At 41.0% G+C, this 25,810-nt stretch overlaps 1 protein-coding gene across 4 annotated transcripts in view; it reads left to right on the forward strand.

Annotated features, from left to right (window-relative positions):
• Nucleotides 1-25,810, forward strand: part of HECTD2 (HECT domain E3 ubiquitin protein ligase 2) — a 164,204-nt gene that overhangs the window by 42,904 nt on the left and 95,490 nt on the right. Inside the window, exon 2 of one of the 4 annotated variants that reach the window (XM_065552061.1) lies at nucleotides 6,451-6,629. The exons of 2 other annotated variants lie outside the window; for them this stretch is intronic. The gene's annotated coding sequence lies outside the window, so the exon portion shown is untranslated. Of the gene's footprint in view, nucleotides 1-6,450; nucleotides 6,630-21,209; nucleotides 21,233-25,810 lie in introns of those variants that run through there. One more of the 4 variants, XM_065552060.1, reaches the window with a different exon arrangement.

Below are 25,810 nucleotides of genomic sequence, written 5' to 3' on the forward strand. Positions count from 1 at the left end.
ATCTTCTTAAAAAAACCTAGTCATACCACATATCCAAAAATCCCCATACTTGTTTTGCTATTTCAGTAGCACTGGCTGACAAACACTGTCCTTGTAATTGCTAAAAGATACAACAAAAAGGAGTCCAGTTTAAGTACAGCTAATCCCGCAATAGTTTATTTTATTTCATCTAGTTTATTATCTGTACAATAAACCAGATTCGTTGAAAGAATAGTTAAGGAATAGGAATTTGTTTTAGATTTTGAATTTTAACTAATAAATAGCAAAAGTTTGTCAAAATTTAAAGGTACTGATGTTAAACAGCAAATAGTTCTTGTGGTAATAATTCCTCTCTCCTAGAAAAGTGTCACTTCATAAAACATGAGCTGGATTGCTAGCTTCATATGTTTGCTTACTGTAAGTAAAGGAATTCAGTAACTGGGAGACTGGAGGTCTCTGATTTGGTAACAGGATACAAAGACTCTCACTTTGAAGTCACGGGACTGAATTTAACTCAGCCTGTAAGCAGTCAAAAGTAGTTACTATGTAACAGCTATTGAGAGATTTATTGAGAGACAAGGTCAGTTCCTCCTGGACAGGTGTTCACTTCAAAAACAACAAAAAATCAAAACTAGCATGTTTGCTGGTCAGCCAAGGGCAAAGACTGAACAGTCACAGACTGATCTCCCCATTCATCTCTAGAAGTGACCCTCCAGCTCTGGGCTGTTGAGAGACACAGTGATTAGTGTGGAAAGGCTAGTACAGCTTCTGCTTGTACTGTTCATTGTATGTTCTTTGGAAAAACAACAGGATCAAATGATCCACACTATGGCTATTTTCATAGAATCATAGAATATCAGGGTTGGAAGGGACCTCAGGAGGTCATCTAGTCCAACCCCCTGCTCAAAGCAGGACCAATCCCCAACTAAATCATCCCAGCCAGGGCTTTGTCAAGCCGGGCCTTAAAAACTTCCAAGGAAGGAGACTCCACCACCTCCCTAGGTAACGCATTCCAGTGCTTCACCATCCTCCTAGTGAAATAGTGTTTCCTAATATCCAACCTGGACCTCCCCCACTGCAACTTGAGACCATTGCTCCTTGTTCTGTCATCTGCCACCACTGAGAACAGCTGAGCTCCATCCTCTTTGGAACCCCCCTTCAGGTAGTTGAAGGCTGCTATCAAATCCCCCCTCATTCTTCTCTTCTGGAGACTAAACAATCCCAGTTCCCTCAGCCTCTCCTCATAAGTCATGTGCTCCAGACCCCTAATCATTTTTGTTGCCCTTCGCTGGACTCTTTCCAATTTTTCCAAATCCTTCTTGTAGTGTGGGGCCCAAAACTGGACACAGTACTCCAGATGAGGCCTCACCAATGTCGAATAAAGGGGAACGATAACATTCCTCGATCTGCTGGCAATGCCCCTACTTATACAGCCCAAAATGCCGTTAGCCTTCTTGGCAACAAGAGCACACTGTTGACTCATATCCAGCTTCTCGTCCACTGTGACCCCTAGGTCCTTTTCTGCAGAACTGCTACCTAGCCATTCGGTCCCTAGTCTGTAGCAGTGCATGGGATTCTTCCGTCCTAAGTGCAGGACTCTGCATTTGTCTTTGTTGAACCTCATCAGGTTTTTTTTGGCCCAATCCTCTAATTTGTCTAGGTCCCTCTGTATCCTATCCCTACCCTCTAGTGTATCTACCATGCCTCCTAGTTTAATGTCATCTGCAAACTTGCTGAGAGTGCAGTCCACACCATCCTCCAGATCATTAATAAAGATATTAAACAAAACCGGCCCCAGGACCGACCCTTGGGGCACTCCGCTTGAAACCGGCTGCCAACTAGGCATGGAGCCATTGATCACTACCCGTTGAGCTTGACGATCTAGCCAGCTTTCTATCCACCTTACAGTCTACTCTTCCAGCCCATACTTCTTTAACTTGGCGGCAAGAATACTGTGGGAGACCGTATCAAAAACTTTGCTAAAGTCAAGGAATAACACATCCACTGCTTTCCCCTCATCCACAGAGCCAGTTTTGCACCACTCTGGCAGCACATGGGGCAATCCTCCAGTGACACAGGGCTACCATGACAGCTCCTAGATCAGGCCATTCACACCTGCCTTTGTGACTCACTTTCTCAGTCTGAAAGTCATGCTAGAACCTCAACTAGTCAGAAACAGACAGAAACAGGGGCAAAGAGGGATTTTTTTTTACCTATCTGTAGCTAGTGACAAGTGTGAAACCATTCCTTTCAGGTGGAGACCTTGCTACATATTAGCCTTGCCTTTCTTACTTAGATGTTAGAATACTGTAATGTGTTTTACGTGAGACTATCCCTGTTTGGAAGCTTAATGTGGAATTAAAGCTGTTGGTATGTGGCTGCGGTACTTTAGGCAGTAGACATATCATTGGTGTTCTGTGGTCTATGCTAGCTTCAGATTTGCTTCCAGATAGAGTTTAAGTTGTTCTTGACCTACCATATAAAGTCCAAAGGTTTCAGGGGGCTGGCTTTGTTCAGAGGCCATGTTTCTTCCCATGCAATGCTGCCACAGCCAGCAGAAGTCTCTAAGCCAAGCACCACTGATTTGGAAGAGGGAGGTGGTGGTAGGGAATTTTCCTTAAGAAAGTCCTTTGGTCTGGTTCTGTTCTCCCCCTTTCTTCTTACTCTAATGGAACCTGGGCCTGTTGATCTTTAGAGTATGTTGCAAGGCTTAGCTCTGTTCTTGGTACTTTGTGGAGGGGTATGAGCTGTCCAGATATGCAGAGTGCTCCATCTGTTTGGGCAAGTTTTTGTTTTAGCCAAAATTGCATGGGTAGCTTTTTGTACTTCTATTGCATTGTCTCTTTTAAAAGGAGAAAAAGCTGTATTGTCAGAGCTGAGCTGCTAGGCCGGCTTCTTCCCTTCTGAAGTTTGTGGGAGAGGGTGGAGGAGAAGTGTGGGGTTGTGCAGGATATGATTTGGGAATGGAGGGAAAAGGGATTCTGAGGAGGTTGGGGAAGAGCCCAGTTTTTAATTTATGTATCAATGTCTCCGGGCATATGGATGGGATTTCTCACTTGAGTTTGCCCTAACCCTAGCCCTTGGGGAGCCCTTGTTGTGCTGAAGCATTGGCACATACATAATCTCCATTGGGAGCCATATACTGGGAAAGGAGAGAGCTTTGGCTTTGTACTGTACGCCTTTTCAAGTTGCTCAAATGATATCTGCATTTGTGTAAGTGTTGTGATGCTCTGGAAGACATCATTTTTCTGACCATAATATGGGCTCGTTAGTGTAAAATGTGTACAAGTGAGTTGTTTTTCATGGGGGGCAAAGGAAGTAGGCCTCTGGTGAGACCTGTATATTTTAAAAGTTTCTCTATTTTCCTCCAAACCTATTGGTGTGTAGGCAGACCTTGCCTGGGCAAGAAAGGGATGTACAGTATTTCAAATGGACCAGAAGTTCTGAGCATTGTTCCATTTGTGCGCATTGCTGTTGGTAGTTTCCTGTGCAGAAATCCAAGATGGCGTTGACTTATGCAGCTAGAAAGGAAAGATTCAATTTTAGTAGATATCTACTCTTATTTTCTTTCTTCTAATGAGGCTAACTCTAGCAAGTTTTAGGATGACTCAAGTTCAAGACAAACTATGTAACTCCTATTTTGGAGATGCTTTAAAAATTGGATACAGGACTAGAGCTGCATGAATAACTGATTTTTTTAAAGTTTGATAAAATGGGGCTGGAGTGTGTGGAGGGGTTATGGTGGGGCAGTTATGTCCGACCTATAGATTATATATTTAATTATTTATACAGCGTGTAGAGATCGAGAAAAATGAATATCCCATACCCAGTGGCTAGGGCACTCACCTGGGAGATTAGAGGCCCAAGTTCAAATCAAGCGGAGGGGGAATTGAATCCTGGGTTCCTACATCCCTGTTCAGTGGCCTAACCATTGGGCTAAAAGTTATCAGAGGTTGTTGCTGCCATCTCCTCCTCCTCCCATTTTGTGAATCTAGCCTGAAACTTTTTTTGGCAAAAACTATTTGATGAACTTGTGTCAAATTTGTGAACAGTTTTGGATAGACTGAAACCGCATTTTTTGACAAATAAACTATTGGCCTAAAAAATCAAGAAGTTTTAACTCATAGGATGCTCATTTTATAATGTTAATGCAAACTTTCCAGAAAAGTGACAGGTTATGCCCATGATACAAGCTGTGAGATGTAATTTGCACTGAAGGGGTATAATCTAATGCACATAGCTCTGAGATATATCCTGAAATATTATTTTTTAGAGAGAGAAGGTGGATGAGGTGATATCTTTTATTGGACCAACTTCTGCTGGTGAGAAAACCAAGCTTCTCCTGACCTGAGGAAGAGCTCTGTGTAAGCTTGAAAACTTGTCGCACCAGCAGAAGTTGGTCCAAAAAAGGATATTACCTCACCCACCTTGTCTCTGTAATATTCTGACACTGACATGGATACAACACTGGATACTTATTATTTTTTAGTAAGTAGGTTGAATTAGAAGTGCAGTGGAAGGGGAAATTTTTCAAGATTTTTCACTGAGACTATGTGCTAGTGAGAGGGGAATAACTGCTGGTTTTTTATTTTTTATCTTAAAACCCAAGATGGTGCCAACTCTTTATATTAATGACCTCATTGCTATTTCTCTCATGCAGTCATATGATACTGACCAGAACTATGAAAGAAATGTTTGAAATGTATTCCTAAGTTCATACTTCTGTTCCAGCAATTTGTACTGTAGGATATAAAGTAATATGAACCAGTAAAAGGGGCACAAGGTGTCAGTTAACACTGTTCTGGAAGGTTTATTACCTTCCCCAAAGATGAGAAATTCTTCTTGGTTGACTGATGTTATTGTGGTGAGAACTCAATTTGAAAACCCACATACTGTGGAAATTCTTGAAAACTTTCCCTTTGTACTACTGTGTAGTAACCGTCTGTCAACAAGTGTCATCCACAGGACTGCTGCAGTAGCAGAAAGATTTTCAACACTATTTCAGGAACAGGAAACATTTTTTCATTTCTAGCAAGTTTCATCACTTTAATTTAAAAAAGTTAAAAGATACTGTAGTTCCAAATGAGAGGACATGAATTACTGTGCTTCCTTAAAAACAAAAATAAGGGTAAGTATTATACAATATGGCCTTACTTCATATCACTTACCCTAGTCCTGTCTCATTTCTAAGCTACCTTTCACCAGGAACCCCATTGTGCCATCAGTTTTAGGCTGGATCACTTGTACACCTGATATTAAAGGGCACAGTCCTACAGTTCTCACTCATATAAGTAAGTGACTTCAGTGGGACTACTCACATGAGTCAGGAATCAGACTTAGCATGTGAGAAGATGTTATAATGCCTTTAATTTGTAACAGTTATAAAGGTTAATACCGTGTCTGCCCACAAGACTGGAGCAGGGTAGCACAAGAAGGATGGAATGGATATTGCAGACACTTGTGGCATGAGAAAGCAGATACCTGCAAGCACAGAGATCTCGTGCCGTTGGCCTCTGTTGTAAGTTGTATAGCAGTTTCTCATTTACCATTGTATTGGGTGTCAAGCTGCCTGGCGTGGCTCATGACTGTGAGTGACAACCTCAGGGCAGACTGCTAAGAAGAAGGGCACAAACCCCAAATTGGTTGTGTGTTCTATACTTGGATTTCACCAACCGAGTATCAAGTGTGAACTCGTTAAGCACTATAACAGCCTTAACTTGGAGTTACAGACCCAATCTATCCTGCCACTCAGGTAAGTTTGTCTTTGTAAGAGATGGTCCCTTACACCAAAAATAATAACATTCAGGTTACTCCCAGACCCAAAGCACCAGTCACTTACCTCAGGTCAATTGTACCTCATCAGGGCTTGTCTACACTGCAAAATTATTGACTTCATCTAATTCTACCTTGAGCCTCCAAATTAATTAAGTCGATTGTGCGTGGCCACACTATGCTCATTGTCTCAATGGAGTGCATCCTCACTAGCAGTGCCTACATTGATGCACAAAGCAGTGCATCGTGGGTAGCTATCCCAAAGTGCAACTTACCGCAGTGTGTTTTGGGAAGTTTGTGCAATACCTCATGGGACCAAAACATTGTCACAGGGGAGAATGGGAACATTGCATCAGCATCCCATGATGCACTGTGCTCACCAGCAAACAACCCAGTGGTTTTTGCGCCTTAAAACCGCCGCGCGTACGCCATATCCCCAGAAGCATGAAACCTGCTCAGCTGTGCACTCTTGCTGTGAGCATCTCGAACACCTCGTGTCTTCCCCTGCAGTATTTCCAGAGCCGAAGTAGGGTCCGCTGCACAGAACATAGCGATATCCTGCAAGCAGCCCTGCTGCAAGCCATTGAAAAAAACAATTCACAGTTGCTGCTGGCAGTCACAGAGCAGCTGCACTCTGTTGAGCGACGTTTCTGGTTCCATGAAACAAGCACTGACTGGTGGGTCCGCATTGTTTTGCAGGTATGGGATGATGAGCAGTGGCTGCAGAACTTTTGAATGCGGAAGGCCACCTTCCAGGAACTTTGTGAAGAGCTTTCTCCTGAGAGCTGTTCTGACAGCGGAGAAGCGAGTGGTGATCACTATCTGGAAGCTTGCAATGCCAGACAGTTACCAGTCAGTGAGGAATCAGTTTGGAGCAGGTAAATCAACCGTGGGAACTGCTGTGCTCCAAGTGTACAGGGCCATTAATCGACTTATGCTACGAAGAGTAGTGAGTCTGGGAAATGTGCAGGACATAGTGGATGGTATTGCCGCAATGGGGTTTCCTAATTGCGGTGGGGCGATAGACGGAACGCATATCTCCATCTTAGCACCAGACCATCTTGCCAAAGAATACATAAACCGAAAGGGATACTTTTCAATGGTGTTGCAAGTGCTGGTAGATCACAGGGGGTGTTTCACCAACATCAACGTAGGATGGTCAGGAATGGTTCATGATGCGCGCATCTTTAGGAACTCAGGCCTGTTCAAAAAGCTGCAATCCAGGACTTTCTTTCCAGACCACAAAATGAACATTGACAACATTGAGATGCCTATAGTTATCCGGGGGACCCAGCCTACCCCTTGCTCCCATGGACAGCAGTAAGGAGTGGTTCTACTATAGGCTCAGCAAGTGCAGAATGGTGGTTGAATGTGCCTTTGGTCATTTGAAAGGGCAATGGAGAAGTTTACTAACAAGGTTGGACCTTAGTGAAGAGAATATCCCCATGGTTATAGCTGCCTGCTGTGTGCTCCATAATATCTGTGAAAAAAGGGAAAACATTTTCTGTAGGAGTGGGCAGTTGAAACAGATCGCATGGCAGCCATTTCTGAGCAGCCAGACACAGGGTAAACCTTTTGTTGCTCTTGTGCTAGGCACTGTACAAACAGATCAATGGGATCCTCCTGCATGACTAGGGCTCCTAGGCACTACAGTAATATAAATAAATAATAATAGTAAATGTTGTGTACTGTTATGGTGACTCCCTGTAGCCTAAGCCAATGAAGCTCTCTATGGCAGCACTTTTCCACTTTCACCAATGGAGGGAGTAAAAAGCAATTTCCCCTCTGGAGCTTCTGGCTATTGGGCTTACATTTTCTATCCCAAATAGAGTGGGGCAGCGGGGGAGGGAATCAGATGCTCAGCCATACACAGGAGAACATTGTCAGCATCTAGAGTAGATGTATTTTGTTTTCAATAGATCATCTTATTACTTTACTATACTCTGTTGTATAGGTGCCAACTCCATGGGTGCTCCGGGGCTGGAGCACCCAAGGAAAAAAACTAGAGGGTGCTCAGCACCCACTAGCAGCCCCCCCATCAGCTCCTCCCCCTCCCCTCCAGCTTCTCGTGCCCACTGGCAGGCCCCGCCAATCAGCTCTTCCCTTTCCCTCTCAGCACCTCCCACCCACTGCAATCAGCCGTTCAGCGGCATTCAGCAGGCGCTAGTGGGAGGAGTGTGGGCAGGGTGTGCTCGGAGGAGTGGGTGGAATGGGGCGGGGCAGGGGCGGGAAGAGGCGGGGGTGGAACAGGGGTGGGACGAGGTGGGGTGGGGGTTTGGAGTGGGGACGGGGTCTGGGGTGAAGCGGGGGTCGAGCACCCCCCAGCAACTCATAAAGTTGGCATCTATGCTCTGTTGTCTTAACACAGCTGCTGATATATTGATGGTGCACCCCTTCCTGTAAGCCTTCTTATGGGTTGGACTAAAAAGTGTTAAACCATTTTCTCAGTGAACAAAAGTTCCATTATAACCCTATCCATTTTTTTTTCTGAATGTAGTGATGCGATCCATGATTCTTCATGGAGAGGGCCTACATGTGAGATAACATTTAAGAGTCTTTTCAGATTACACATCTAGGTTCTTATAAGCATTATGCCAATTTACAACTGAGAACATTTACATCTGAGAACAATATTGTTTTAGCCCATTTATAAGTAATTTTGTTAAGACATTTAGGTTATGTGCTTCTTGAACAGTATAAAAGAAAATAAACTCTAAAAAGTATCTTTTGGATATAAATATCACTCTTTTTAGTAACAGTATATATAATTACACTATTTATGTATTACAGATAACAATGGGAAAATTTTAAAAATTGTTTTAAGAAACTATCATAATAAATAGTTACTTTACTAAAATATTTAATAATTACTCAAATAAATTTATTGTATAATAAAAGGGAAAATATTTATTAGAAATACATTATTAAAATCATTTAAGTTTAATCCATATATAGCTTTTGTATTCTTTTACATTTGTCATCACATCTTTCCATTCCTTTCAGATCCAACCCTAAGAAGATCTTTCACAACTGTATTTATGACAAATAAGTGATTACTATGGGCAAATCTAACCCCACTAGTGTTTGCCTAGCGTTATGTTCAACAAGATAAGCAATTGTATATGCCCAGCATATTTTTTGGCTATAAAATACAGTACATATCAGATATTGTAAACATTATGACATGGAATTACATAGACCAGATTACTGGATCCACCTCATGACTAAAATGTTACATGCCATACTACTTCTAGGGGCAGAGCAAATAGACAGTTGCTTCATTCATTTTGTGCACCTGTTATAAATTTTTGTTTACTTTTCCTCTGTGTATTTAGTTGATACTAAATTCACATTAGTACAGACAAGAGGAGATTCACCAGACTAATGTTCAGAGTGTGTTAGAGCGTGGGAGTCTCAAAGCATAGGGTTTTGCTGTTTGACTAAATTGTATCCCTATATCCAGACATTCACCTTGTAACACTCTACCCAGCCCCTCATCCCCATATCCACCTGATCTGATATTCTAAATAGAATAATAAATATGTCATGAACAGAATTATTAAAGTAATATTCAACAGTAGAAACATTAGAACAGAAGATTTAATTTTCTTCAATAATATAGCTAGTGACTTAAAAAGCAAATAATTATAGTAGTTTGAGACTGGTTATGTGAATGAAGTGGGCAGGATTTAACTCTGTATCTCTCTCAGACTGAAGCATTTTCTGCAATCTAATCATATTTGTTTCAGAATCCTTTTTCCAGAGTATCCTGTTTACTACTTTTTCTTCATTGCAAATATATTTTCTTAGAAAAAGTGCCTAAATTGTTCCTCTCCTTTGAATATTTGATTGTGTAGCTTAACAGCATCCCAAATGAAGGTTTTTATTTCATGTATTTAGAACACTGCTGATCTTAACCACAATAACAAAACGGGCCATGGGAGCTTTTTGAAAAGTGTTGTTGTCAAAATATTGATTCCTCTTTAACTACTGCCTCAAATTAAGATAGTAATAAATGACTTATCCCCCAGAACAAAAGAGGGCAAGAGAGGTCCCATTACAACATCCTCAATAGATGAGCATGCATTGTGTGTAGCAATAAAATGGAATTTTATATGGTGCAAATATATATACACTGTTCTACTTACATATGACTCATTTCTAATTATAGATAACTGTTCATCCCAGGGGATGGGGGATAGGAATTTGAACCAAGTACTGGCTTGTTTTGTTAGCTATTCAAAGGTTTACTTTAAATGTTTGGTTATAAGATTTCCCTCTCCTATGGTTCCCTCCTCTCCTACGATGACTTACAGTCTGTCTTTCCTTTCTGCATGTGATAACACTCCTTATTTACATGCACCCAGCACAGAGTATTTTTAGGCACATGTTAAAACTCCCTAGATGGGAATCAAAACCAACCACAACATTCTCACTTCAATGGTATCATGTCTAACCATTGCTATTCAGCTGGTACATCCTTAATTATATCTGTTGAACACTAGGCTATAATCCTTTGCCCTTGAAGGTTACTGCAATATGTCATGTGTCAACTCAAGTCATAAGCACAAAATGTTTTCTTTTCCTTTTTTGGATATAACCACTAAGAATTACCTTAACTTAGTCACATAATTTTAATATGTAACATTATGAACCATATTATATGTAATACTACTAAAAAAAATACCTCCTATTCATGTGTACTGCTTGATCTACTATATCCAACCATGCGTTTCATATATGAAGGTAACCTGACCCTGAGATAGACAGGATAAATCACCCTTATATTTCTAGGATTTGAACTAGAGATGGAGTCTAAAAATCATAAAGGGCATGATCAGTGCTTACAACAGATCAGAATAGCTCACCTGTTTTGATGGCCATTGAAAGATCTAGAGTTTGTGTTGTGATATGAATTTTTTAAAAGAGAAAAAACATATTAAATAACAATGGCAGAATCAGGTTAAAAGAGAATCTCCACAAGCTGTGAATAGTGTGACCTATAATGTCAGTCAGTTGTTAACAATTTTGTGGTCACAGACTGAAGGGCAACATAATTACAAATACCTAGCTAGATCTGAAATTCAATCCAGCAGAAGGCATTGTTTTAAGAAAATGTCTTTAGAAGTTCTTGAATATTTATTCCACAGTTCACAGTTTTATGAATTAAGACCTTCTGACAGCTTTTAAGAACTGGTATGTTTCTTAAGGTGCAACTTTTACAGAAAAACTCATGTTTATTAGTGCCAACTCACTGTGACTATCCAGGGCCAGATTCATCAATTGGCTGTGGATACTTTATGTTGCAATGCAAAGCAGCCGTAAAGATAGCTTAGCTAGCTGGTTGAACTGTAGTGGCACAAAGTAATCAGAGTGTACCAGTGAATCTCGGCCCCAATGTCAAATTCTACTCTTGTAAGTGGTTAGGTGACCTAGTGCTTGCACATTCAGTTACACCAGCCGTGGGCAAACTATGGCCCACGGGCTGGATCCGGCCCATCAAGGCTTTGGATCTAGTCCGCCGGATTGCCACCCCCATGGTGCTGCAGGCCCCGCACCGCTGCTGGAAGCAGCTGGCACCATGTCCCTGCAGCCCCTGGGGGAGAGGGGGCGAGGGCTCTGTGCACTGCCCTTGACTCCAGGCACCACCCCCTGCATCTCTTATTGGCTGGGAATGGGGAACCCTGGCCAATGGGAGCTTCGGAGGTACCCACAGGGGAGGGCAGTGACGGAGCCCTCTGCCCTCCCTTCCCCAGGGGCCGCAGAGATGTGGTGCCGGCTGCTTCCGGGAGCGGTGCAGGGGCAGGGCAGGCAGGGAGCCTGTCTTAGCCCCACTGCGCGCCGCTGCCACCCCAGAACCGCTCCAGGTAAGCGGCGCTGGGCCGCAGCCTGCACCCCACTCCCCTCCTGCACCTTCTCTGGGGGGAGGGGGCAGTATATTTTGGATGGCCTACACTTCAGTAGAAGGAGAACCAATCTTCTTGAGGACAGGCTGACTAGAGTAGTCAGAAGAGGCTTGAACTAATAGCAAAAAGGGATGGTAAAAAAGGGGAAGATAGCACTCCGCACAAAATTGAGATGTTGAGAACAAAATTAATCAAGGAACCAAAGGACACAAAAAGAAGAAATTCTTGAATTGCCTATACACAATGCTAGGAGCCTGGGTAACAAACAAGAGGAATTGGAATTGTTCATTTATTAACATAAATTTGATCTAGTTGGTTTTACTCAAACCTGGTGGGATGAGTCTCACAATTGGAATGTTAAAAACAGTGGTTATAACCTATTTAGGCAGGATCAACTGGGCAAAAGTGGGCGTAGTGGCACTTTATGTCGAAAATAGCATTTTCTCTTTCCAAGTCACTGATAGCTCAGAAGAAAATGCTTAGGAATCAATGTCCTAATGGATACTAGCATGTTAAATGCGCGTAAGATGTGACCGACCTGTACTAAATCACATTAGAAAACAGGATGACTGGCTCCTTATGACCTATCTATAAAGGATAGGGAAAAAAAGCTGCCTGATCATGGGGGACTTTTGAATAACACATGCTGGAGGTCTCATGCTGACATACTAAAACATCCTTGGAATTTCTAAATGTAATAGATAACAATATCCTAACTCAAAAAATGTTGCTGCCAACATGGGGGAATTATTATTAGACCTTGTCCTAGCACACAAAGAGGAACTGTTCACAGAACTAAAAATTAATGGTAGTTTAGGTACAAGTGATCATGACTTGATCACATTATAATGTGCAAGCAGAATAAAGTCCAGATCAGTATTATATATGTTTGATGCTTTAATTGGGCCAGTTTCACAAAGCTGAAACAATTATGAGCCAAATCAGCTGGGAGGAAGAATTTAATCAGAAAAATATGAAAGATAATTGGGAATCATTTAAGAACTCCTTACTAGATGCTCCAAAAGCCACAATGGAGGAAGGTCATGCTGGTTAAAAAATTGGCCTGGTTTAGAGGGGAAGTGAGGGCAGCTATTAAAAATTAAAAGAAAAATGTAACAAATGGAAAAGAGGGGATGTTGATAGTAACGAATACAAATCAGAAGTTAGGAATTGTATAAAATTGATGAGGTACGCCCGAGGGACACAAGGAAAAATCTATAGCCAGCAGAATTAAGGACAATAATGATTTTTTTAAGTATATTAGTAGCAAAAAGAATCCTGACAATGATATTGGTTCAATACTAAATGGAAATGTAGAATTATCAATAATGATGCAGAAAAGGCAGAAGTGTTCAATAATTTTTTTCTATTTTGTATTTTGGGGGGGGGGGGGGGGAAGGTGATATAGTCTCATTATACTGTGATAACGTTTTTTCCATTCCACTAGTATTTCTGAAAGATGTTAAACAGAAGCTACTAAAGTTAGACATTTTAAAATCAGCAGGTACAGATAACTTGCATCCAAGAGTTTGAAAAGTGCTGGTTGAAGAGCTTCCTGGACCAGTAATGTCTTGGAGCACTATTTTAAAAAGAGTAAATAGAATAACCTGGGTAATTATAGGTTTCTCAGCCTGACATCGATCCCTGGCAACAAAGAATGTAGGCTGTACTTACAGGACAGAGGACTCTATCCTGGCACTCAGTGACTTTGAAAAAGATTTGAGGGTTGTGGTGGATAATCAGCTGAACATGAGCTCCAAATGTAATGCTGTGATGAAAAGAGCTAATATGATCCTGGGATGCATAAACACAGGAATCTCTAGTAGGAGCAGAGAAGTTTTTACCTCTAGATTTGGCATTGCTACAACCACAGCTGGAATATTGTGGGCGGTTCTGGTGCCCACAATTCAAGAAAGATGCTGATAAATTGGAGAGGGCTCAGAAAAGCCACAAGAATGATTAAAGGGTTAGAAAACAAGCCTTATAGTTATAGACTCAAAGAGATCAATCTATTTAACTTAACAAAGAGAAGGCTAAGGGGTGACTAGATTGCAGTCTATAAGTGTCTACATGGGGAACAAATATTTAATAATGAACTTTTCAATCTAGCAGAGAAAGTTGTAACATGATCCAATGGCTGGAGGTTGAAGCTAGACAAATTCAGACTGGAAATAAGGTGTACATTTTTAAGGGAAAGTAATTAGCCATTGGAACAATTTACCCAGGGTTGTAGTGGATTCTCCATCACTGACAATTTTTAAATCAAGATTGGATGTTTTTTCTAAAAGATATGCCCTAGGAAGTATTTAGGGGAAGTTCTATGGCCTAAGGCAGGGGTGTCAAACTCAATTGCACAGGGGGCCAAAACTCAAAACTCGCGGGCCGAACAGTATAACCATTTATTTAACAGACTAAATATTTATGTTTTTTAACCATTAATATGAACCAAAATACAGGATATCATTCCAAAATAAATACATTTCAACTTAAAATATTTTGCTCTTCATAAAAAAATATCCTGTCAATACAATACATTCAAAATCTGTACATGCTGGAATATTAAAAAATCTGAAAATATAAATAAAAAATTGAATTTAAAGCAAAAGTATAATCATAACAAATCATAACATTCCATTTTCTTGTCCTATTTAGTCAGAGCCTGATACTTGGAGTCTTTTCTTTGCAACAAGTTCGTTTATGTTTGGGGTTAGGTTCTGTCTTGTGAAGATTCTCAGGATCGATTGCAGGTGTTCATCAGTGAGGCGACTCCTGTGTGACGTTTTGTTAATTTTCATCACAGAGAACAGCTGCTCGCACAGATATGTGCTGCCAAACATGGACAGGATTCGAGCCGCATGTTGGCGGAGCTGCGGCATCGCTTCAGGAATGAAGCGAGTGAACTGTGCTGGCCCCGCAGTGTCGTACTTTGCCTTCAGTGTCCCGTTACATTGCAGTTCTATCAGCTCCATCTGCATTTCTACAGGTGCGGTTTCCACATCGACTGCAAATGGGTTGCGAAGCAGCTCGAAGTTACTTTTCTGTGCCTCAAAGTCACTGAAGCGCCGTGCGAACTCAGTGCGCAGCGCGCTGAGTTTTTCAGCAAAGGTGGCATTTGGGAAAACTGTGGCACTTTCTTGGTTCCGTATTACTTGGCAACAGGGAAAGTGAGACAAGTTGCATTGGTGCATTTGTGTCTCCCATAAGCGCAGCTTCACTTGAAATGCCTTCACTGCATCATGCATATCGGTTATTATGTGCTCCCGTCCCTGGAGTTGAAGGTTTAAAGCGCTAAGATGCGACGTTATGTCAGCCAGGAACGCCAACTCACATTTCCACTTTTCATCCCGCAGAACTGTGCAGTCTTTCCCCTTACTGTCCATGAACTGGCAGATTTCCTCTCGCAGCTCAAAGTGTCTTTTGAGAACTTTTCCCCGACTTAGCCACCGGACCTCCGTATGATATGGCATATCGCCAAACTCGCTATCTATTTCCCGCAGAAAAGACTGGAATTGGCGGTGATTTAAACCGTGGGCTCTGATAAAGTTGACGGTTTGTGTTACAGTGTTCATCACATGATCCATTTTTAGGACTTTAGCACTCAGCGATTCCTGGTGTATGATGCAGTGATACACTGTCAACTCACCGGCACAGTTCTCCTCCCGCATCTTTGAGCGCATCCTTCCCACCAGTCCATTTTTTTCACCACACATAGCAGGTGCGCCATCTGTTGTAAGTCCAACGAGTTTTTCCCACGGCAGTTTCATGTCGGTTACACTTTGAAATACATTTCCAAAGATGTCTTCTCCTTTCGTTGTCCCGTGCATCGATTTAATGTCCAGTATTTCCTCTGTTACGCACAAATTGGAATCCACACCACGGATAAATATCGCCAGCTGTGCAGTGTCAGTCGCGTCAGTAGTTTCATCCACGGCAAGGGAGTATGCAACAAAATCTTTTGCTCTTTCAATCAACTGTGTTTTCAAATCAGTCGCCATCTCACAAACCCGATTAGCAACAGTGTTTCTGCTGAGGCTTACATTTGCAAACGCTCGCGTTTTATCTGGACAAAGGACGTCGCACACTTTCATCATACAATTCTTTACAAATTCCCCCTCGGTAAACGGCCGTCCTGATTTGGCGATCTCTTCGGCCACAATGAAACTTGCTTTCACAGCAGCTTCACTTTGTGATTTTGCTTTGGTGAAAAACGTCTGCTGGGATGTCAAATTCTTCTTCAACTCCTCTACCTTTTGTAGCTTCTGTCCTGCGCTCAGGTTTTTGAATTTGTTCTCATGTTTCGTCTCGTAGTGCCGTCTTAGGTTATACTCCTTCATTACAGCGATATTACTCCCGCAAAGGAGACACACTGGTTTACCTGCAATTTCAGTAAACATATACTCATTCTCCCACCGGCTTTGAAAGCCTCGGTTTTCAGAATCAATTTTTCTCTTGGCCATTGTTGGGGTCTAGCTTTGATTTGATATTAGCGTTGTATACATCAAGAGACCGCGAACTTGAACCGCGGCTTGCCGTTGGCGGCAATTGCACTGCATCATGGGATTTGTAGTGTGTGTTATTGGGGCGTCATATCACAGGGCCATTAAAAACAGATATATAAAACGATTTCGCGGGCCGGATATAATTGTATGGCGGGCCGGATGTGGCCCGCGGGCCTTGAGTTTGACACATGTGGCCTAAGGTATACAGGAAATTAAACTAGGAGATCACAGTGGTCCCTTATGACCTGGGAATCTATGAATCTATATCAATATTGATAACATACAGATCAACTCTCCCCTTCTGTGGAGAAACCCACAAGAGAGATTCCTGATGGACAGGAAAACTGAGAGATTCACCTCATAGTGTTTACTGTAATTCATGCTCTCCAGGGGATTTGGAGTTCCTAGAATGGGAAGGGGATGCACCATGTCTCCAACCTCTATGTTGCTCCACTAGTCCCCTTCTCCCTGGCAGTATGACTTCTTCAGGAAGCATGTAACAATTGGCTAGATAGCCCAGAGGATGATCAGTAGCAGAAATGAAAAAGACAAAGTGGTTAGTACAGCTCTGAGCTGTACCAACTCTCTCCTGGAATTCCATGCAGAAATGAGTAAGGGTTTTGCAGGTGAGAGTGCCCTGACCAGTCCCATGCTCCTCCCCTCCACCGCCAAACCTCCGGGAACCCCTTCCACAGGGAGCAAGGTGCTACAGAGGTGACATTGCATACCTCACCACCTTCTGGGAAGGGAGAGGAAGATGGAGTGATGATATGAAGACCCCATACACCTTCAGATCCCAGGGAGATGGACCATTCCAATGTCAATAAAATTGTGTATTTTTCTACTTGTACTGCATTGGCCATATTATCTTGTCCAGTGTGCAAACCCGCATTTTCTAGATATAACAACTACCTCATTTTCCCTGCACTAGAAACTTTTTACTGAGAAAGAATTGACTAAGTAGAGGAGAACCCGCTGTCACTTGGAGTCACAATGGGAATCCAGCATTTAGAAATAATAAACCAAATTCTTTTAATGTTTGTACTACACATAACTATTTCTTCCCAAAACATGAACATTTTGGATCAAATACCACACTTGATTAGATGAGAAAGTGGGTTCCTAAGTTTTGGTATGTTAGCTATGAAACAAGTTTTCCAAAGGGCACGTGTGAAATAGAGAACATGTTTTCTTGTCATCAAGGACAGTTGTAGGGGGAGGAGAGGAGACTTAATGCCAAATTTCTCATCAAATAATGATGGGGAATGTGTGACCTTCCCAGTAACGTATGGCAGCTATATTGTGAAGACTGGTGGCAGTGTATGCTCCAGTTGGCATTATTTCAAAACCTACCCATAGACTATTCTTCATCAACATCTGCCTGAAAGCCAGATAAATTAACTCAGCTTCCTCGCATATTCTCACCCTAACAGAAAGGGCTGAATACTGCTAAATTTTGAAGGCTAGAAACATTTTCATTTCACTGAATATTAAAGATGAGTTATTAAATCTTGACCAGTAAAGAGATTGTTATGGCATTATCATCCATGAATTTGCCGCTACTGAATATAGTAAAGTATGTTTTTAGGGAGAAAGGGGCAACGAGATACTATGAAACAATATAGACAAGGAATATTCAAATATTACAGTTCTTAAGGGGCAAAATTATTAAACAGTGAACATTTGACTTTATGTATAGACCCGATCCTACAATTCTTTCATCTTGTGAATAGCCATTCCGCACAAGAGGGGTCCAGCTGGATTCAGTGAAATCACAGGATCTGGCTTTAAAAGTGTAAGCACATTGCCAGTTTGTTGAATGCTCTTAGTTTTCTGTACAGATGCAGTGGATCAGCCAGAGAATGGTAACAAAGGAGTAGCAATGCACATTCATTTTTATTGGCACTGGTAATTCCACAAAAAGATGATTTCCTACTTGGAAAAAATAAAAATTTAGGAACTTGGAGAAATAACTTCATGCTAAACAGGCAAAGCATGTACTGAAACCTTTTCATCATCATTATCGTCTTCAGGTAATCTTGAAACTTGGAAAATCACAACAACAACAAAAATGTGAGTGCCAGGGGACAAGCACACACAGATGAATATAGATAAGTATTTTTATAATCTACTGCTCAACTATTACAGCTTTTGAAAATGTAAATATACTTTTCACACACACAAATATTTACGTGTGTTTTGTCCACACTCTTTGAAAATGGAGCCTTAGAGACCTAGATTAAATCCATTGTAACAGACCTGTGACTTACCAGGATTACAATAATCACTGTACTGTCCACTATGGCCAAGTCTTAAAATCATGACTTCAAAAGCATAGCCCCTTACCAGTCAAACTAAATGAGACTCTTCTTTCACAAAAAGGTGCATAATACCTGTGAACTGGTCTGCCCTTTCATCCAATTGGAGGTAGCTAGAACCCACCTGGTTTAAAGGAGACAGAGGTAGGCATTGGCAGGACATTCTCTATGAGGAGTCCTCAGCTATGGAATTTGCTTCCCCACCAGAGCTCAGATTTGTTAACTCCAGGATGTGATGTAAGACCCATCTTTTCTTGGGCATAGGGGAGCAAGCAGATTAAGATGTTGGAATATGTTGTGTTTGTGTTTGGGTGGTTATTGGGGGGGGGCTAGTTTGATTTTTACTATATGTATGGGAAGTTCAATGAGTGTTACAGATTATTAAAATGTTGTGCTCAATAATATTGTTTTAAAAATTGTGAAGCCCTAGACTTTGACATAGGTGCTGCTAAATAAATAAGGACAACCTTTTCTCACATTAAGTAGTATTTTACTCTGGACCAGATTTTGCCACATTTATTCATGCTTACTCTAGAGAAGTCCAACTGACTTCAGTAGACTGACTTGCAGAGTAAGGTAATATTCAGCATGAGGACAGGTATCAGAATCTGGACACCCCTCCCCCCCCCAAGTAACTCTCCTTTTCTTGGATATTATGTTATTTTGATGACTTTTTTTCTTTGTTTGCCATGTTTGTTACATTGTAAGAGATACTCTAGGGAAGACACTGTGCTGCACTTCTCAGGCTTTAAGCCACCTCTGTTCTCTTCCTATCCTGGGCTGCTCCAGGGGCTGAACTTTGACAGTGTATGGCAACATCCAAGGGCTGCTCTCTGGGTTGTGGTACTGCCTAGAATCTCCATAGCCCAGCATGGTGCTGCCCAGCCTCTGACACATCCTTCCACCCCAGCATGTCCCCTATGCCAGGACTTGCTAGGGGGTCCTCAGAAGGCAGCTTTATAGCTGTCTTCTGCACCTGGGAAATTCTCCCTCAGCTCAGACTGAGGTTTTTAGAGCCAATTTACTCTACTCTAACCCTTTTACCAGGGGTACAGGGACCCTTGTGAGGATAAGGATCTTACCTTCTGTTTCATTGTACTAATTTGTAATACTTGGTCATCACAATTATATTATATCCATCACAGGGGTCTCTGCATTTCCCCACCTGGTTTCTGGGGACTCAACTCATATATATTACTATATTTCAGCCACATTATTGTTAGTTTGGATTCTTCTCAGAGAATACAGTTATTCCATTACTGTTATTTTGCCTCCTGTTCTTCATTGCTGAAGACTCTAAATGCTGGGATATGAAATTAAAAATATTATTTAATCTTTTGTAGTTAGAGCAGTTGAAAAATAAAACATCTGAAACCACTGCATAAGTAAACCATTTGACACCTTTAAAAGCTTTAACTTACACTACTTTTAGAATAAAACTAGCATCTGGGCTAACAGCTTGAAAGCCAAGTTTCAGCTTGATGTACATTTAAAATGTCCATGATGAAAACTACTGAATAACTGGAAGTTTATCATGAAAACCTGATCTTAAGTGACATTCAAAATATACCATAGTTAAGCCACAGTATTTACGATACTATACATCACACATTTGTAAGATATAAAATAATCTTCTTTAGAATGGGTTTACCAAGAATGTGTCTCAGTCACGTGAAAGGTTATTATAAATAGCACTACTTAACTTGGTTGAATAAAATTACATAATAACTTGGCAACACCACTGACTTTGAAGGGAGCTGGAAGAACACTGATTGCTATATTCATACCTCATGGTGCACATGTAATACCAGGATATTTTGTAATATTAGCTGAAAATAATGGAGCCTTTGTAGCATATATACAGGCTGCCAGATTGTGTTTACCCCTTCTTGGGTGCGCAAGTAGAATGGAGAGAAGAGGGATCCAGGACCCTCTAACAGCCCCTTGCAGCCAGGAACCTCTGTGATAGTGTCCCCATTTCTAACATATACAAAAATAATACTGACCTCAGCTTTAGGGGGTTTGCCTGGATTAATTACCCTAGTTAATCTGAATGCCCTATTTTGAAGATCTAAAGCATGATGGCCCAAATTCACCCCATGCTACAGCAAGCTAGCGCAAAGTCAATGCACCATTTAAATCTCACATAAGCTTGCAAAATAGGTGTAAAGTTGGATTTAACTAGGGCACAGGCCTGTGCCGACCCTCTGCACTGTTGTAAATTTTGTCCTTCATTAGTTCAAAGTATCTGACTACTTTGCAAAGGCACTCAGACAATGTCCTACTTCTAATGGAGAAACTGGTGTATCACAAAAAGGTCTGAGTTGGGGTCCAGAAGCCTACCTGAACTGTATGACTATTTACTTCTGTAGAGTCCCCTCTACAGTTTTTACTAAGTAGCCAAAAAGAATCTAAGCATATCTGAATTAGATGAATGTTAACTCCTGAAGAGTCCTCTCCACAGCTATTACTAAGAAGCCAAAAGGTGACTCAGCCAATGATCAGATGGATTGTTGGAATCATATTGCTGGGGAGAGGGGCCAATCCAGCCATTTGGCGCAGCTGTCATCAATGCAGGAGGTGTTTCAACAGATCTAGGATTGCCCTTTTCTGCAAGTTGCTGGGATCTGTGGGAGTGGAAGGCTTAATGGATTACTTATTCCATAGTACTCTATGTCCCACCACCTCGAGAGCATGATTCAATGAAAGCTCTGCAAGAAGTTTTCTCTTCTTTTTGCTTTTTTTCCTTCAAGGTCAGGTGAGGTAGAGTGGAGGAACAATCTGAGTTTAGCTTTTCACTAACTATCTTTAAAAAGTTATGTTCTATCCACCCAGCTAGAATCAGCCAACAAAATTTTGTGTGACCTCAAAACATTTCCAAGAACAAAATCTAAAAGGTGGTTTGGTTTGGTTTGGGTTTTTTTAGGATCAGGGAATTTTCTATTTCAGGATTGGTAATAATTGTGACAGAGGTTTTTGAACAGCCGTTAGTTTCAATTTCTGGTTTCAATTATTACAAGTATTTTGTAACCCAAACTAAATTCCTCATTTAGATAAACAGTGGAAAAGTCCAGGAGTATATTACTGTCAGATATTATTTCAAGGACTGGGGAAGTTGGAGATTTTGTGTGTGAAAAATTTGACCTTTTTTGGGGTATGTATGTGTGTGGGTGTGTGGCAGGAAATGTTGCTTTTAAAGGAAATTACTCAGGAATAAACCACTTAGATAAACAGATTTAATATTCATCAGTTCTACACTTAAGAGGTATTTGTGAGGTGTGTAACACATAATTGTTAAAAAATAAGAATTCTGTGAGGACAAATGACAGAAAATGTAATGAAATGGTAAAGAGGATGCAATACAACATGGGTTTATCAAAAATAGATCATGCCAGACTAACTTAATTTCCTTCATTGAGAAAATAACCAATTTTCTTTTAGATAAGGGAAATGCAGAAGAACTAATAGACTTAGACTTCAGTAAAGCATTGACATTGTGCCACACTAGAAATTATTAATTAAATTAGGGAAGATGGGAATCAATACAAGCATTGTAAGGTGGATAAGGAATTGGCTAGAGGGGAGATGGCAATGGGTTGTGCTGAAAGCTGAATTATCTGAGTGGAGGGAGGTTACTAGTGGAGCTCTTCAAGGATTAGTCTTGTGACCAACCTTATTCAATATTTTTATTAATGACCATGGCACAAAAAGTAGGTGTGTGCTAATGAAATCTGCTGATGATTCTAAGTTGGGAGGCATTGTCAGTACAGAGGAGGATTAGAATGTTATTCAGGAAGATCTGGATGATCTTGACGATTCAAGTGACAGAAATGGGATGAAATTCAATAGTACAAAGTGCAAGGTCATTTAGGTTCTAGTAACAAGAATTTCTGTTACAAGATGGGAGGGGGAGGTCATCAGTTGGAAGTGCAGAAGAGGAGAGAGACCTGGGTTTGTGAGTCAGCGGGATGTCTATAAGCCACCAATATAATGCAGGTGTAAAAAGGGCAAATGTGATTCTAGGATGCATTAGTTGAGGCATTTTTAATACCATTGTATAGGGCACTAGTAAGACCTCACGTGGAGTACTGTGTACAGTTCTGGTCACCCATGTTCAAGAAAAATGAATTTAAATTGGAACAGGTGCAGAGAAGAGCTACTAAGATGATCAGGGGAATGGAAGGTCTGTTTTACTAGAGGAGACAAAGAGTTTAGATTGTTTAATCTAGCAGAACAAAGGCTGAGGGGGGATATGATTGCTCTCTATAAATACATTAGGGGGGATATATATACATGGGAGGGTGATGATCTTTTAACCTAAAGGACAATGTTGGCTCAAGAAGGACAAACTGGTCATGAACAAATTCAGGCTGGAAATTAGAAGGTTTCTAATTTCCTCTGCAGCATGTGGGGTTAGATCACTTGCCAGGATTATCTGGTTGTATCTCACGTAATCATTTCCTTGCCAGCGCAGGGGACTTGGGCACTGGTGTATCTCAGTCCCTCCTATCCTCTGCCACTGGCACATAATAGTCTAGTCTCCTGTGGGTTGTAATACTTTGATCTCATTTTGGTTGTTGGGTTAGTGTGTGAGTGCTGGGTGGTGCTGGTGGTGGCCTGTGCTATACAGGAGGGCAGACTCGCTGATATAGTGGTACCTTCTGGTCTCTGATTCTATAATTCTTTAAAAAAAAAAAAAAAACTCTGTGAGGAGAAATGGCAGAAAATGTAATGAAGAACTAAGGGTTAACAATTCCTCGGGAAAAGATGGACGTGGAAATGCACATACAGTGTATTAAATATAGTCTGTCTAATAATGGACAAAGGTATTTGACAATAAGAAATTTTTTCACAAATATTTGGGTGATTACTTAATTTATAAAAATGTTTGGAGAAGAGGTTTTATTAGCGTGAATATTGGTATTTGTGTATGAATGAGCATGTTCATGTGTGTTGGTGGGTATTTCTGTCAAAAGTGCTAGCATGTTACTCACCTTGGCTGGGCTGTCTCTACACTAGACTTTTTTTCTGAGTATTCTCTGTTGCTACCATTGGTACAGCCTGAGACAGTGCTAGGCATAAGCAGACTAAGCAATTGCTTAAGGCCCCGAGTAGCTCAAGGGGGCCCCCTATTAATTATTAGTATGTATCATTCGAGGAGGGGGGAATATTCCTGCGTAGGGCCCCCAGTGGGCTGGTGCCAGCATTGGTACAGCTCTGTCAAGGGGAGCAGTAGTGTTGATTCTTCTCTGTGTAGTCTAATGGTGCTCAGAGCACTTCTAAGCAATTTGTTTTAAACGTGGCCAGCTGGTCTACAGTTATACTCTCTGTAGAGCTCCACTTCTGACACCAAAGGTGGGAAACCTTAAGGAAGTCTACTGTAAACAGACCCTGTGTGTTTGGAATTGGGTGTTAGAAAGGCAGTGAGAGATTCAGAACAGATTTTAAAATCATTGACTTTTTCAAACAAACAAAATAAGTACATTATCATGAGCTTCAGTCAGGAGGAGAGGGCTAGACAGGCATAACAGGTGATGGTTAAGCATCAGAAAAGTCTGTTATCTTCTAGAGGCACTTTGCATGTAGTCTAGACCCAGTGCATGATGCAAGCTATCTGCAGCCTATGCAGAAGCAGGGGTGGGAGATAGATCAGGACCCGGGACCAAAATGCCTTATATTCTATATGTATATGGACCTGTGGCCACCATTGCAACATAACAGGTGCCACCGGACTCCTTGTTGTTTTTGTGGATACAGACTAACATGGCTACCCCCTGATACATAACAGGTGTGCTAACTGGGGTGAGAGTAATCAGACCCATGATTACTAACACGGCTGCTACTCTCAGATCCATGTTGCCATTGTTGGAGAGAAATGTGAGGCCAGCAAGCAGTTAGAGAGAGGGAGATCACAGATAAAGTGTGCACTCCGCTTATCTACCCTGAGGTATTCAAAACCTCTGTGATTTGTTCAGGCATCCCTCCTGTTTATAAAGGTTAGAAGGCCACCTGTTCAGGAAGCAGAATCCATACCACATACCCTAGGTGACTAATCAGCAATCACAAAATACCAAAGTCTGAACACCAAAAGGAAAACTTTACCCCAGGGTTGGCAAATCCCCATGTAGATTTATATCTGTTCCTTTTTTAAAGTTTGTTGAACAATTACAATTTTGAGAAAATGCTCATCAATTTGAAGATAATTTGAGAGCAGGGCTAAATAATTATCTAAACAATTTAGAGCAATTTGGTCTTAACAAATAATTCAATCAGCTCTAATAATAAACCCTCCCTCCAAAATGTGAAGGATTTGATGAAACGTGAACTGAATCTAAAGTAGTATGCCTGAAGGTTGCCAGTTACAGCTGCATTGGAGTGGCACAAAAAGCCTATAAAATAAACCCGTAAGGCTCACAGAGCTCATTGAAGTCAATGGAAAGGCTCCCATCTAAGTCTTTCGATAGGCCTCAATAGGTGTTAGATCAGATCCATATTACCATATACCATATGCTGTTCCAGCTTAAATGCTTCAGGCAGCCTACATTCATCCCAGACAATAACCAAGGATAAAATAGCTGAAAGTCCTGACTTAGCTGGGTGAGTACCAGTTTGTGATAAGCTAGTTCAGCATCTCAATGTTTTTATGGGTCACTAAAATGTGTCTTTCTGCTGCCAAGGTGTCTGACCCACTTCAGCTAAGGCTGATGTGAAAAATGCTTTTGCTTCCCTCATATGGTCTCTACATTTATCTAAAAGAAAACATTCTTTTCAGAACTTTGTTAGCAACACAGGACATTATATCCATTGATAATATGGATTTTCCTTCTACAATATTAATGACTGGCTATATTCAAATTAATAATCAGTAATATGATTCATTGTTTATTTTCTTTTGAAATTGCCAACATTTTCAAATGTGTCATTCCACATGCATATTATAAAAAAGGATTCACTGTGCCAAAATTATTTCCCCATATGTAAAATCAGGATAATATTTATCCACTTTTGTAAACTGCTTTAGGATTGCTTTAGCTCTTATATAGCACTGAAAAGTGCTATATAAGTGCTAAGTATTATTATAATTATTTATTTATTATTTACTGGAATGTTTCATTAAATGGCAACCAAGATCCATGGAAGGGTGAGATATTGTACCTTTAATGTTTAGAACCATGTAGCATGTAAATGCTGAAATTATCAATATTTTAGCAGTGTGAAGGCCCCAGTCCTGCAAAGATTTACATATGTGTTTAAATTATTCATGTGAGTACTCTCATTTATTTCAAAGATATTATTCATACAAATAAAAACAAGCACATACATGATCTGACCCTAA

Source organism: Chrysemys picta, chromosome 7 (assembly GCF_011386835.1).
Source record: "Chrysemys picta bellii isolate R12L10 chromosome 7, ASM1138683v2, whole genome shotgun sequence".
Lineage (NCBI taxonomy): Eukaryota > Metazoa > Chordata > Testudines > Emydidae > Chrysemys > Chrysemys picta.